The sequence below is a fragment of the Podarcis gaigeae genome (assembly GCF_964106915.1).
Source record: "Podarcis gaigeae genome assembly, chromosome: 15".
NCBI lineage: Eukaryota > Metazoa > Chordata > Lepidosauria > Squamata > Lacertidae > Podarcis > Podarcis gaigeae.
In genome coordinates this window covers 27,185,998-27,199,401 of record NC_139692.1, presented here as the reverse complement: position 1 = coordinate 27,199,401, position 13,404 = coordinate 27,185,998, and the positions used below count along the sequence as shown (strand labels likewise).

Sequence of the window (13,404 nt, the reverse complement as noted above, 5' to 3'; positions counted from 1 at the left end):
TCTGGGAAGAGGCCAGCCCTTTCATTAGGCACAGTGAGCTTACTGCCTGTATGTGCCACACTGCCTTCCTTGCACCACCTAAGTTAGTCTGCTCCCCCCAGGTGCAGTGCAGCATGCTGTCCCATTGCCACCTCCCTTGAAGCTGTACCTGAGTGGTAGAGCATCTGCTTTCCATCTGCTTTCTATCTTCAGTGGTAATTCCAGGTAGGGCTGGAGGACACTCTCTGCCTGAAACTCTAGAGGGCCAGTCAGTGTAGGCCAGTGTTTCCCAAACTTGGGTCTCCAGCTGTTTGTGGACTACAACTCCCATCATCCCTAGCTAGCAGGACCAGTGGTTAATGATGATGGGAGTTGTAGTCCAAAAGCAGCTGGAGACCCAAGTTTGGGAAACACTGGTGTAGACAATACAAAACTAGATGTATCAATAGAATCACTTGGTATAAGGCAGTTTCTTGTGCTCCTGTGTACAAGTCAGGTACAGTACATGGGATTTGGGGTGGGGCGTGAACTGGTGCCATTTTGGCCTTATCTGCAGATGGGAAAAGTGTATTGGTCCTGAGAATGAATCAGTAGGAGCCTAGCTTTGAACAAGCAGGCACTCTGAAATCATGAGGACCTGCACACCCTTTTTTTGTTTTTGCAGACTAGATCCCCATCAGTGGCTCATTAAATTAGCAATTGGCTCTCTGGATTGCCAACCAGGTTGGAGGTGCACTCGGTTTCCTTACTTGGGGAGCCTTAATGTGCTCGGAAACAGGGAAGGTGCAGGAGATAGGCTTGAGTCTGGAGAGAGGAGAGGGAAGGAGTTTTGAAACTGGCTGATGAGAAACTACACCCAGCACAGCTATATAGGCACCCTATTGGTGTGTTTTTTTGCCAGGGTGGTGGTGGTAGTGGAATCTGGTGCAGCTTCTTTAGAACTAGTGTCACCTGCTGGGTATCTATGTGCTTCCCAGCTACTTTCTCTGTATATTTTCTAAGGTGGTCCAGATATAAGTAAGTGTGTGTGTGTGTGTGTGTGTTTGTGTGTATACACAAATATGCACATCTATGTATCTATCTATTTATATTTTATTGTAGATTTGTAGTGCAATGCCTTCTCTGAAGTCAAGCAAGATCCACCCCATCATCATCAAATCTTCCTATCAAATCTTTGACAAAAACTCAACATTATTATTACTTTTTAACAGTTGAGAACCCAGTTAGTTGCTGTGCTGTACCCCTCCGTCCCTGCAAAAAAAGTTGTGTGTGTGTGTTTGTGAGTGTGTGTGTGTGTGTGAGAGAGAGAGAGAGAGAGAGAGAGAGAGAGAGAGAGATGGGGCAACCCTTTGCCACCTTGCATTATTATATAAGCTCTCTTATTTCCCCTAAAAGTGGCTGGACCCCCCGCCCCAACAGCAACAAATAAGTTATGACACTTGAGCTGAGTTTCTTCCACCGTATGCAGATAACAATTCTAGATAAGGCATGGGCCACATCAATTGCAGAGTGTGATCCATATTATGTGCCCATTTTTTTAAAATAAAGGATACCTGTGGATGTGTATATATTTGCAGGGTACAGGAATATTTACTTAGCACAAATACAGCTCTGCAGCTACTCTCTGGGAGCTTGCATACCCCATCTGCCTTTCCTGCGCCATCAATTTCCAAATTCGCTTTGCAATGCAAAGAGGTGGGGAGTGCCTGAGGACAAGTGTTGTGAAAGCCGGTGCCCGGATCACAGATTGCTGCAAGCATGAAAATGCATTCATATGAGTTTGGGATATAATGCCTGACACAAGATGTACCGCTCCTGCCACGCTCCAATCCCAGATAAGAACCCAGCAGTAACAGATGGAGGAACAAGGCACTTATCTTGTTAGTTGATGGATTTATCTCCTTTTCTCCCTCCCCATCCACCCCCAACCCCCCTGGCCCTCTCCCTACATATTCCATAACATTTAGTGAGCTTTGCTTCTTAACCAAAGCAACATATGGAGAGAGCGAGCACTGGTTCCTTTCTCTCCTCTCCCCCATCCCACCCGTCTCCCTAAATTCAGTAAGGGCTGGAGTGACAGAGGAACAGCTTGTGGTGCCGAGGAAATTCCAAAACAGTCAATAAAATGTTATGCTGCACGGGGGTGTGTCAATCCTTCCCCTCTGCTTAAGAAGACACCCACACCATCACATGAAGCAGGGGGTAGGAAAAGAGTATCATTTCACTTCCCCCTGTGGGTCAGCATTGACTAAGGTTTTTGGACTGGTTTGTGGATAGTTGTTGGCTTGAGGAACTTCTCAGAAGAGAATGTCTGCTGTCATCCTGAAAGAGCATTGATTGATTGACTGGACTTATATGAAGCTTTTTGAGGCAAAGGCTTCACAAGGCAGCATACACGCACAGCCTCAGTAAGCAGTAGCATTGTCTAAGCATCCCCAAAGAATTTGTTCAAACAAATCAGGATGTGTGCTCACCGACCCTCCAAGTGTCCCTATTTTCCAGGGACAGTCCTGGATTTATAGAAGCTGTCCCAGATTCTGATTTGTTCCTGGAATGTCCCAGTTTTTCTTAGGATATCCCTATTTTCATTGGAGATATGTTGAGTGTATGGAATTTTGTTGTTGCTTAGTTGTTTAGTCGTGTCCGACTCTTTGTGACCCCATGGACCAGAGCATGCCAGGTACTCCTGTCTTCCACTGCCTCCCGCAGTTTGGTCAAACTCAAGCTGGTAGCTTCAAGAAAACTGTCCAACCATCTCGTCCTCTGGCGTCCCCTTCTCCTTGTGCCCTCCATCTTTCCCAACATCAGGGTCTTTTCCAGGGAGGATTCTCTTCTCATGAGGTGGCCAAAGTATTGGAGCCTCAGCTTCAGGATCTGTCCTTCCAGTGAGCACTCAGGGCTGATTTCCTTAAGAATGGATAGGTTTGATTTCTTGCAGTCCATGGGGCCCTCAAGAGCCTCTCAAGAGTGTATGGAATAGGATGTCCCTATTTTTGTCAGAGAAATATTAGAGGCAGCATCTCTATTTTCAAGGGATAAATGTTGGAGGGTGTGTGCTCAATCAGCAACAGTTCTGCCTTGCCCTGCTGCTGCTCCCACCATCACCTATTGACTCCTACCGTCATTGCCTGCTCTGCAGCCACTATGCACCTTGCAACCTCCACCACTGGTGGAGAAGCAGTACCTTCATCAGCGCCAAATTCAGGCAAGATCTCCCCCCCCCCCATGGACACAATCTTGCCTACAAGTGGTGTTGGTGACAGTGGTGCTTCTCTGCCAATTGTGGAAGTGGCAGGCAGCATGGGACCCCTAGGCACACCACCTGTGGGGGCTTCTGCTACCTGAGGCAGTGGTCTCACCCTTCCTACTGGCTGTGCCGGCTCTGTGTTAAATGGCTAGCTGGTGTGGAAGTGGCCTAAAACTGGAGTCACCAGTGTTACAGTTCATGGAAATGGTTGTTGCTCTGTTAAATGGCATTTGGTTGGTTCCACGCTGCCATCAGCCATTGTTGTAGCCTGAAGGGCTTCCTGCCTGAGGCTGAGTGACAGCGACAGCAGCCTCACGGGGAAGCAGAAGTAAGAGGAGCCAAGCAGATAAAAGTGGGCAATGGGAGTCTGGAGCAGAACTTTGCAGGGATTTGCAGCAGCCTCTCACCGCAAGACTACGTTGCATGGTCTGTAGTAGCAGCAGAGGGTTTTGTTTTTATTTTTGCAGTTTTTATATTTGAAGCCAATGCCAGCTTCGAACCCATCAGTTTGAACGTGCTTCTCTCCATAGAGACACAAATGAGGTACCAAATTAAAGCACACAGCATGTAAAGTTGCAGGAAATGATCGCTTTAGGAGTTGGTCCCTTAATCTGATGCAGAAGACAAAAATAAAAATGTGAAGGAAAGCACGTAGGCTGCAGGGTTCAAACTCAACCATGGGTTTTCCCCCAGAGAGAGTTCTGGTTTTGGTTGATTAAAAAGCCTCCCACAGATGCACACATGCACACCCATGCTGGTTCAGCTGCTGAGATGCAATAGAGTACCATTGGAAAAAAATTCTGAACATTTGGAACAGTTCAAGCACCTGTTACTATGCTTGTTAGGGACAGATGGGGGCGTTGGTTGGAATGGGTGTTTGTAGGAAGGGGAGAAGAGAAGTGAGGTGTCAACGCCATCAATGGTGATCATTTGGTTGGCTGGGGAATGTGGGGCTGTGTGAGTGTAAAAGAGAATGACTGGGAAATGCTGTTGAATTCGTGTGTGGGCATGTGGATCATGCCATTATCTAGTTCAGTCACTAGGTGGCACTGGACTTAATTGTAGCTGATTGGCATCAGGAATTTCTTGTTGCTTCTTTCTTTATGAGAAGAGACAAAGAAAGAGAGAGAGAGAGAGAGAGCCACATGGCATCCTCCAGAAGATGTGGAATGCAATTTCCGTGAGCCCCAGCCAGCAAGGTAAATAGCTAGAAATGATGGGAGGAATTGTCCATAATATCTGGAGGGCATCACATTTTCTGCATAAGAACATAAAAAGAGTCTGCTGGATCATGCCAATGGCCCATCTAGTCCAGCAACCAGATCTCACAACCTGGTGCCAACCAGGTGCCTGTGGGAGCCCACAACCAGGGTTTGACCACAAGAGCACGCTCCCTTCATGTAGTTTCCAGCAACTGGTACTCGGAAGCATTACTGACTCCAACTGTGGAAGCAGAGCAGAGCCATCATGGCCAGAAGCCATCAATAGTCCTCCATACCATAAATTTATCTAATCTACTTTTGCAGCCATCTAAGTTGGTGGCCATCACTGCCTCCTGTGGGAGTTCCATAGTTTAGCCATGTTCTGTGTGAAAAAGAATTTTATTTTATCTGTCCCGAATCAGTAAAGTTTTCTGCCTGGCTTCCTTTCTGGTGAGCCATACAAGGCTCCTGTGTTTAAACCTCCTGTAAAATCTCTTTCGGGTTTAGAGCCAGCATGAGCATTTGGGGCAGGACCACCAGGTTATGATGGGGCTGATATAATATGGCAACAAAGGAAGCTGCCCTACACTGAGTCAGATGACTGGTCTGTCAAGCTCAGAACTGTATGCACTGACTCTCCAAGGTGTCAGGCAGGGATCATTCCCAGCCCTATCTGGAGACACCAGGGATTGAACTGGGGTCCTTCTTCATGCAAAGCAGATGCTGTACTACTGTGCTCCTGCCCTTCCCCTAATGTGTGTTGTCACAAATATGGGATTTAATGTTGGCTTTGGAGAGTACATCTTGGTGTGACACTCTGTCCTGCCATGTGATGTCCCAAATCTTCCTGATGCAGTGTATGTGGAAGACACTGAGGCATCATCACTCCTGGCAGTGGTAGGTTGTCCACGACTCACTTCCATAAAGCAGCATGCTCAGCATGCAAGCCTGGAAGACCTTCATCTTGGTATTGGACATTAGCATCATATTCTTCCAAACCCTTTAGGAAAGGTGATCTATTGCCATAGCTGCCTTGTCAATGTGCATGCTGTGGGGGAAAGCTTTCTCCCATGGCTAAGAATCTACTGTAGAAAATAATATGAAATAGCTTGTTATATGGATTATCTTTATTCATTCTGAGGATACGGTTTTTGCATAGTTTTGTATATCATTTTAAATTATTCTTAAATGAAAAAGAAATAGGTCAGTTAGAACTTGGTGTAGGAAAATGTATGCAGTTGTACAATTGCCTACTATAAAGTAAAGGCCATAACTTGATAGCCTGGAGATTGGGATATGTCTCTTTATTTTCTGTTCTTCTCTGGAGAAGAGCGAAGCGATGATCAGGGTCCCTCCCTTTTCATGTAAAAGTGTAACTTAACTCTGTGGCTTCAAACAAGATCTACCTGTTTATTGGCTATTTCTAAGGCAACCATTGCTAAGGTGACAACTAATTACTATGCTTTTGGTGACAATTAAGGCTGAAATAAATCTGTGCTGCTTAATCTGCTAAAGTCTCAAAAGGTTATTTCTATGTTCTTGAGCCTTCTGGTTTCATTTTAACCTCAAACGTGCCTTTGTTACATTTCAGAGTGAATCTGCACAGAGTAGCAGTTTGTCATCCTTTAAAACCTGGGGCCGGCTCTCCAGTTAGGCAAAATGAGACAGGTACCATCAACAGAAAATGCTAAAGTGCAGGGGGTGGCTGTGCAGCACACACAAACCTGTGCATGATGCACAGCCTGCCTCATGTCCCTTAAACCGGCCTGATGCTCTCAGATATGGTTGGGGATGATGTCCAGTGACCAGTGTTGAAATATGATTCAGCTGTCAATCTGGACAGTTTCTCTACATGAAACAGGAAGGGCACCAACTTATCTTTTGCCTTAGGCTGCAAAATGTCTTGGACCACACTCGACCAGTGCTACCAAATTTATTTAACTAGCTTATTTTAACAACACAAGACTATAGGAAGACCCCTGCTGGATCAGGACCAAGGTGCATCCAATCCAGCACTCTGTTATCACAGTGGCCAACAGGTAGGATGTGGACAGCATTCTTCCAACCTGCAATTCCTTGCAAATGGTATTCTTCTGAACTTAACCAGTGGGTTTCATAGTATCAGCCGTAAACACCCCACACAAATGATGCTTGAATCTGAAAATGTAACTGAATCCATAAGAGCTGGCTCAAGTGCCAGTATTGTAGTTGTTGTTTTTAAATATATTTTTATTAGTTTTTATATATATTTTCCAAACAAAACATAACATCTCCTCTCATCTTATACAACGTTTTGGCTATAAGCCTAGGACTTCCATCAACCACGTCTAAGGATTTTCAACCTTCATCACTTAGCCTTGCCTTTCATTATTTTCACTATTACTTTTAAGAGTCCATAACTTAAAATCCATTCTCATAAATTTCCCTGCAATATTTCATATAGTTCTCCTTACAGAATTTCTTGTAATCCTACAAGCGTAGCCAATTGATTACAATTGTTTTTCAAATAGTTCACATATTTACTCCAATCTTTCAAGAATTTCTGGTCCTGCCGGTTTCAAATTCTCCCTGTCATCTTATCCAGTACTGCATAGTCCATTAATTTCATCTGCCACTCCTCTTTCGTCGGTAGCCAGTCATGTAGTTTTAACCCTCCATCGTTAAGCTACGATGCCCTGGTTAATTCTTGTAGATGGCATCTTGCAAATTCCACTCTCTCCCAGTATAACTTGCTCTTCTTCCAGTAGTTAATAACTATATACCCAACCTGACTAACCTAAATCAAACTTTAAGAGAGGATTGGACAGATTCCTAGCTTTAAAAGAGGACTGGACGACAAACGCAAGGAGGAGGTGACCATCAATGGTTGGTAGCCATGATATGCTCTGTCTCCAGCACTGGAGACAATAATGCTTCTGAATACCAGTTGCTGGAACCCACTGGAGGGGAGATACTGTTGTGCTCAGGTCTCCTTGTGAGTTTTCCATAGGTATCTGGTGGGCTATTGTGAGAATAGGATGCTACACCAGATGGTTCATTGACCTGATCTAACGTGGCTCTTTTTATGTTCTTAAGAAGGAGCATATGTTTCCTATTCCTATATTAAAGCTCATTTGGATTCCTCTTTCTTATTGGTCCCCACTGGAGAACCTGAAGTATATAAGGTCACTTAGAGAGCTGGGGTGAGATTTCAACCTGAGACTCCCTCCTGGATCACATTATTAGTCACTACAATGCGCCTTCCCTTTGTTTTATATGTGCAAGAAGTAGTTTTATATGAGAAGAAATCCAGCTTGCATGGAAGAAGCAGAATATGGTCACTCTGATCACCTCTGCCCCCAATTCTTCCTTACACCATGTTGGATATTGGGTGGGTAAGAAACAGTCACTCCCCCATTTTTTATTATCTTTCCCCCATGCTATTTCACTCCACTCTTGTTGTTTTTAAATGATTTTCAAGTACAACCAAGAAAATCATGACAACAATATTTCTAAACAGTGTGGACATACAAGTTGGAATACAAGTTGTTTTACTGTAAAGTTGCATTTCCTTAAAAAAAAAGTGGGAGTAAAAACCTTTGGAAGGATGGTTGGCAGTTTTGATGAACTCAAAAAACTGAAAAAATATATATTAATTGATTTCCTTCAGTATAATTACAGGAAAATAAACAAGAGTGGAGATAATAGAATAATTCTCATAAAAGAGCAGGCAGAAGCAATCCATAAAGACAAATGCAGTCTGTACAAGACCAGACCCAATCAAATAATGGCAAATGCTTTATTAAATTTGTTGACCAATCATCATATTTCATCTTTTAAAATCATGCAAATTTTTCTGAGTCTTGTCATAACTCCAATGAGGAAATTCTCCCTTCTTATCATCTTCAACTTCTCTGTTCTCTCGACCTGTAATGACAGAATTTAATTGAAAATAACTCTGGATTCTACCAGTACTGTGTGATATAAAATATTGTGGCACAGGAGAAATTTAATATGATTTCCATTTGTTTATTCAAATGTAGATCTGTCAAATACCATAATAAAATAACAGGATTAAGAGAGAGTGGGAGAAGGATAGTGCAGCAAATCATTATAGCAGTAAAAAGTAGAGCTCAAAGCTTTAATAAGTGGATTAATCCGTTAAGGCCAAAGGCCTATATGAATTTACCTTGGAAGAAGCCCCATTTTGGACACAGTGGGGCTTAACATTCAGAGGTAGAAAGCTTAGAGCACTCAGCTGTGCATAAAGTTTAGCTCATTGGTAAAAATGAGAGCCTCCAGAAGTTTTGGGACTCCAGCTGCCATCAGCCCCAGCTAGCATGGCCAGTGGTCAGGCATTATGGGAATGGCAATCCAAGTACATGTGGAGGGCCACAAACTCCTGGGTTAGGGTATAATTAGCTGCAAAACATGGGCAGAGATTTGCCATGGCATCTCCTATTGGTTGTCAAGGAGTTAAATGCAGCTACTGCCCCACCCTTTCCCTTTCTCTCTTGCAGGCTCAGGTAGGCGGCAAAACCAGGAGCTTCCAATATACAGCCATATGTGGCTTGCAGAATGCCCTATTGTTTTGGTCACACAGGTTGTGGTGGCAGAACTGTTGTCCTCCATGGTGTACCTAGTCACTTCGACATCCCATTGATTTATTCAAGTTCTGCCAGGTTTTATGGTGTTTCAGAAATCTTTTTGGATCAGATACAAGAGCAGGGTAAAAGAAATGACTGTGTACATCAAGGTGGGGAGCCCAACAGGCCTCCCCATGGGATTGTGAAGCTGTTTTGGCTGAACCATGCCCATCTGCCTCAAACCTGACTTCAAAAAGAGAAGGTTGTGAGCCCCAGCGTTCACCATGGCATCAGGTGATTGACAGGTGGATGGTCCCATCTACCTGTTATTCTTTGCCCATGGCTGGTGGGGGAGACAAGGAGCTTGCCTTCTCTAGATCCAGTTCCACACCCCTGCCGATGCACATTTTGAGCAAAGATAAGTATTACGGTTCCTTCCCCAGCTATTGTCTGTCCCCCAGTCAAGTGTGCTTCTGTGCAAGTGGATGTTTTAAAAAAGCTTTCCCCATCCCCTTTTTTGCCCCTCCTGAAAAGAGACGCCATTCATATTCTCTCTGTCTGCATGGCCCCGGTGGACTTAACCCAACTCTGTAGAGGCTTCAAAATCCCAGCTCTGATTTCAATTAAGAGTCCGCTTTCTCTTCCAGGCTGGGCTGGGGCTTTGGAATCCATTCCTAATCCTCACATTAGCCCTGATTCATCTGTTTCACCAGCATTATCATCGCTGTCCCTTGGGAACGGGGGAGGAAAGAGAGAGGATCGTATGGGAGGATAAATACCATTTGTTTGTGTTGCTTTCTGTTCTGCGTCCTGATTGCATCCTCTTTTTTTATCCTTTTTCTTTTCGACACAACAATTATTATTAATTTCTCTGTGTTTGTGCCTGGGTTTATGCCAACAGAAAAGAACGCTAACAGATAGTGTCAAACTTTATAATTGGGTGGGAGAAGGTAGGGATGGGAGGAGGGGAGATGCTCTATTTTTAGATTTTAATGCTTTGCCTGGAGAAGACAAGGTATTTCTTGGCAGATGTCTGTATCAGACTTTGCACCATGTGTTGGATGAGAAGCAGTGAGTATCCATAATTTCTTGCAAATAGCACACATTTCCAGCTGGGGATAAGTGTCCCGATAAGGCAGCCGGCTTGTGGATGTTGTCACTGAATCCATGGTCAAATCGGATGGATCATCTGCACAATGGACAATGAGGAGCACACTATAGTTCAGTGGTGGGGCCTCAGCTCTGCATGCAGAAGGGCCCAGTTTCTTTTTTTTATAATACTTTATATTCCATTTTAACATATAAATTATAGTACATACCACAAAACTTCATCTTTTACACAGTCTTTTTTGGACTTCCATCAGCACCTCTGATGATCCACCGTTTTAACCAATTCTTATGCATTTCTTAAAATCATATTACCTTTAACTGTCTTCACTAACCATCCTCCCCTTATCCATTTTTGCAATAATTCTAATAATACTCCTCACAAAACTTCTTGCAATCCTACAAACGTAGTCTGATTATCAAATATTTTTCAAATAGTCTGTAAATTTACTCCAGTCTTCTGTGAATTTCTGGTCCCGCCAGTTTCGAATCCTTCCTGTTAATTTATCCAGTTCTGCATAGTCCATTAATTTCATCCTCCATTCTTCTTTCATCGGTAGTTCTTCTTGCTTCCACTTTTGGGCCAGTAACGTTCTTGCTGCTGTTGTTGCGTATAAAAACAACTTACATTCCTTTCTATTTATGTCACTTCCTACAATACCCAGTAAAAATGCTTCTGGGCAGAAGGGCCCAGTTTCAATCTTCAACGTCTCCCTGTCAGGCAGGAATTGCTGCCTCTTGGTGTGGGCAATACTGAGCGGTGCTATTTTTCTGGGGAAAAGGAGGTGCTGGAACTCACCATAAACACTTCCCTTGTTCTCTTAAGATGGCAATGGTGCCCACCTAGGAGTAACTCAATTCTGGTGAGTTCCGGCTTAAAAAATAGTCCTAATACTCAACGGCGGAGGAAGGTGCATGGGCACCTGGGGTGGCGCGAACTGAGGGTGGGGTGCACCGCGGGGCCTCCAGAGTCTGCCTACCTCCTCCCACTCAGCCACCCTACAGCTGGGGGGGGGGGGAGAGAGTGGGCAGCCCGTCTCCCAGGAGAGATGTGTGGCTCGGGCGCGCTGCAGGCCCCGTGGTGAGTGCCGCCCTGCATTTTGTCACCCCCCCAGTGGTGACACCGGGGGTGGCCGGCACCTACTGCATCCCCCTTCCTCCGCCCCTGCTAATACTGAGCTAGGTGGACCAAGTATTTGACTCCCTAGGTTCGTGGGCAATGCAGAGTTAAGTCAATAGCGCATGTGTTATGCTAATAAAAGGGTTTCATTCTGAGTGGGTGCCAGCAATTATAAGTAGAAGTGTAGAAGGTCACTCCCTTTTTTAAAGACTCGTACGTACTGGCCCAGTCTATGAGCCTCCCAAACTTCTTGGCTGCTGGCAGCTGGTACTGGAACAACTTTCGTCATTGAAAGGCATGGGAAGCCTTGGAGGATTCTCTCTGCTTCCTTGGTGTCTGCAATGCATTTATGTCATATTACAAGTGCCAGGAGCCTAGGGCATGTAGTTTTCCCTGACATCTGACATTAGCAGTATTACAGGCGCCAGAGAAAAAAGAGAGTTATCTTCCTGACACTGAGAAAGGAAGCAGGAACTCTGAGTCGCTATTTGCAGGGGTGGATATAATGTACAATTGTACATAATATGTATACAGTGTTTTGTATCTACGAAGAAGAAGAAGAAGAAGAAGAAGAAGAAGAAGAAGCAGCAGCAGCAGCAGCAGCATGTGGTCCCCAAAACCCCGCATCGGCAGGATAAATGCTCCAAATAGGAAATAGCAGTATGCCAGGGTGGAAAAATGCATAGTGATAAGGGGACAGGTTTTGCACCATCCTAATGGTCTTCTCTAAATCTAAGTGGAGACCATTTAAAGAAGTATGAACAGAGGTAGATGGGTATTTGTGCATGTGTGTATGTGTGTAAGAGCAAGAGTGTTTCTCTCTTTGGGGTCCTGCACTTGCAGAGGTGTAGTGTGAGGGGGAAAGAGGGGCTGTAGTCCTGGGTGCACAATTTTGAGGGGTCACGAATCAATTTTGAGGGGTGCGAATCCCTGTCCTGCCCTGCCTGCCACTGGGGGTCTCTGAGCCCCAGAGCCCAGCCTGGCCTTGCCTTGCCACTGCAACCATGGCCACATTGCTGAATGGCCACCCGGCTAGCATTGTGGGTATTTGGGACCTTATCAGTGGAGGCACAAAAAGTGGAACATGATCTTTGGAAGGGTCTTCGAGGCCAAGAATTATCCCATGTTTAAGTGGACACCCAGGACTCCCTTTTTTTGCAGGCCTTTGACTCCCAAGATGGGCAGTTTTTGAAATGTTTGTAATCAGGCTGCCCTGAACCTTCTTATTGCTCTCTTTTGGCTAGCTTGGAGTTTATAGCCTTTTGTGGTTGTCATTGCTTTACACTTTGTGTCAGACTGCTAAGCTTTAAATAATTTGAAATTATTTGAAAAGGAGACTAAAAGTAATCTGTAGGATGAAGACAGTCTCAATGTTAAAGGGCTACAAGAACCCAGGAATCTTCTTCTTTTCATGTTCTGGAATCATTCTTAGCAGCTTTGAAATTGTGGCACAGAAGACAAAGATCAGTTAAAGAAGGTGCACTAACTGATGCATTAATCTCATGGAGCTCTGGTCCACACAGCATGCAGGCAGTGTTGCTGCTCCGGAGAAGCAAACAGAACTGTTGCAGCCTGTCTCCCACGTGCCAGTCCAGTGTATCTCTCTATTTGCTTTGTGTTCCTGTAAGCAGCAGATAAGTAATAAATAAGTAAAAGGAACCCGCACAGGTTCCTTTTAATTTTGGCTGGGTTTATTCAGGCTGCCTCCACACATTTCCACCAGCCCCTTCACCCTGGGGTCTCCGGCTGAAGGTGAAAGCAATCTCTTTCTCTGTTTGAGGCTTGGGGCTACGTTCGTATTGATTTATTCAAGGGGAAGGCACAGGCGCTGCGAAGAGAGAAGGGAGCAGAAATACTCTTCGCCGCCGCGTGCAGATTGTGCATTTGTGTACGCGGAATGCCAAGTGGGGACTCTCTTAATCGGCTAAGGGCTTCTCTGAGGCTGGCGGTGCCTTCCTCTGTTGCACTGACGGGAAAGGGGGGAAGGACGTCCCGAGGCGTGACACGCAAAGGGTCGACTCAGAGAAGACGAAGGAAGAAAACGAAACTCCGAATCAATTAGCAGCTATGGATTACTGGAATGTGGTTCTCGCTGCCTGCCCCTGTCCTTCTCCCTTTCATTCCTCTCCCTTTTTCTTCCAGCCGCCTCCAGCCCCAGGCGATGAAGAAGAAAGGATCTGAGTG

The 13,404-nt window shown here is 45.0% G+C and overlaps 1 protein-coding gene and 1 long non-coding RNA gene across 9 annotated transcripts in view; one reads left to right on the top strand and one right to left on the bottom strand.

The window, feature by feature from the left end:
* Positions 1–13,404, top strand: part of LOC310832627 (protein CEPU-1) — an 819,723-nt gene that overhangs the window by 66,163 nt on the left and 740,156 nt on the right. The gene's annotated exons all lie outside the window — the stretch shown is intronic.
* Positions 8,188–8,961, bottom strand: LOC310832764. The gene is made up of 2 exons (XR_014558418.1): positions 8,906–8,961; positions 8,188–8,334 (listed from the first exon to the last, which is right to left on the bottom strand). It is a non-coding gene; the product is annotated as an uncharacterized lncRNA (long non-coding RNA).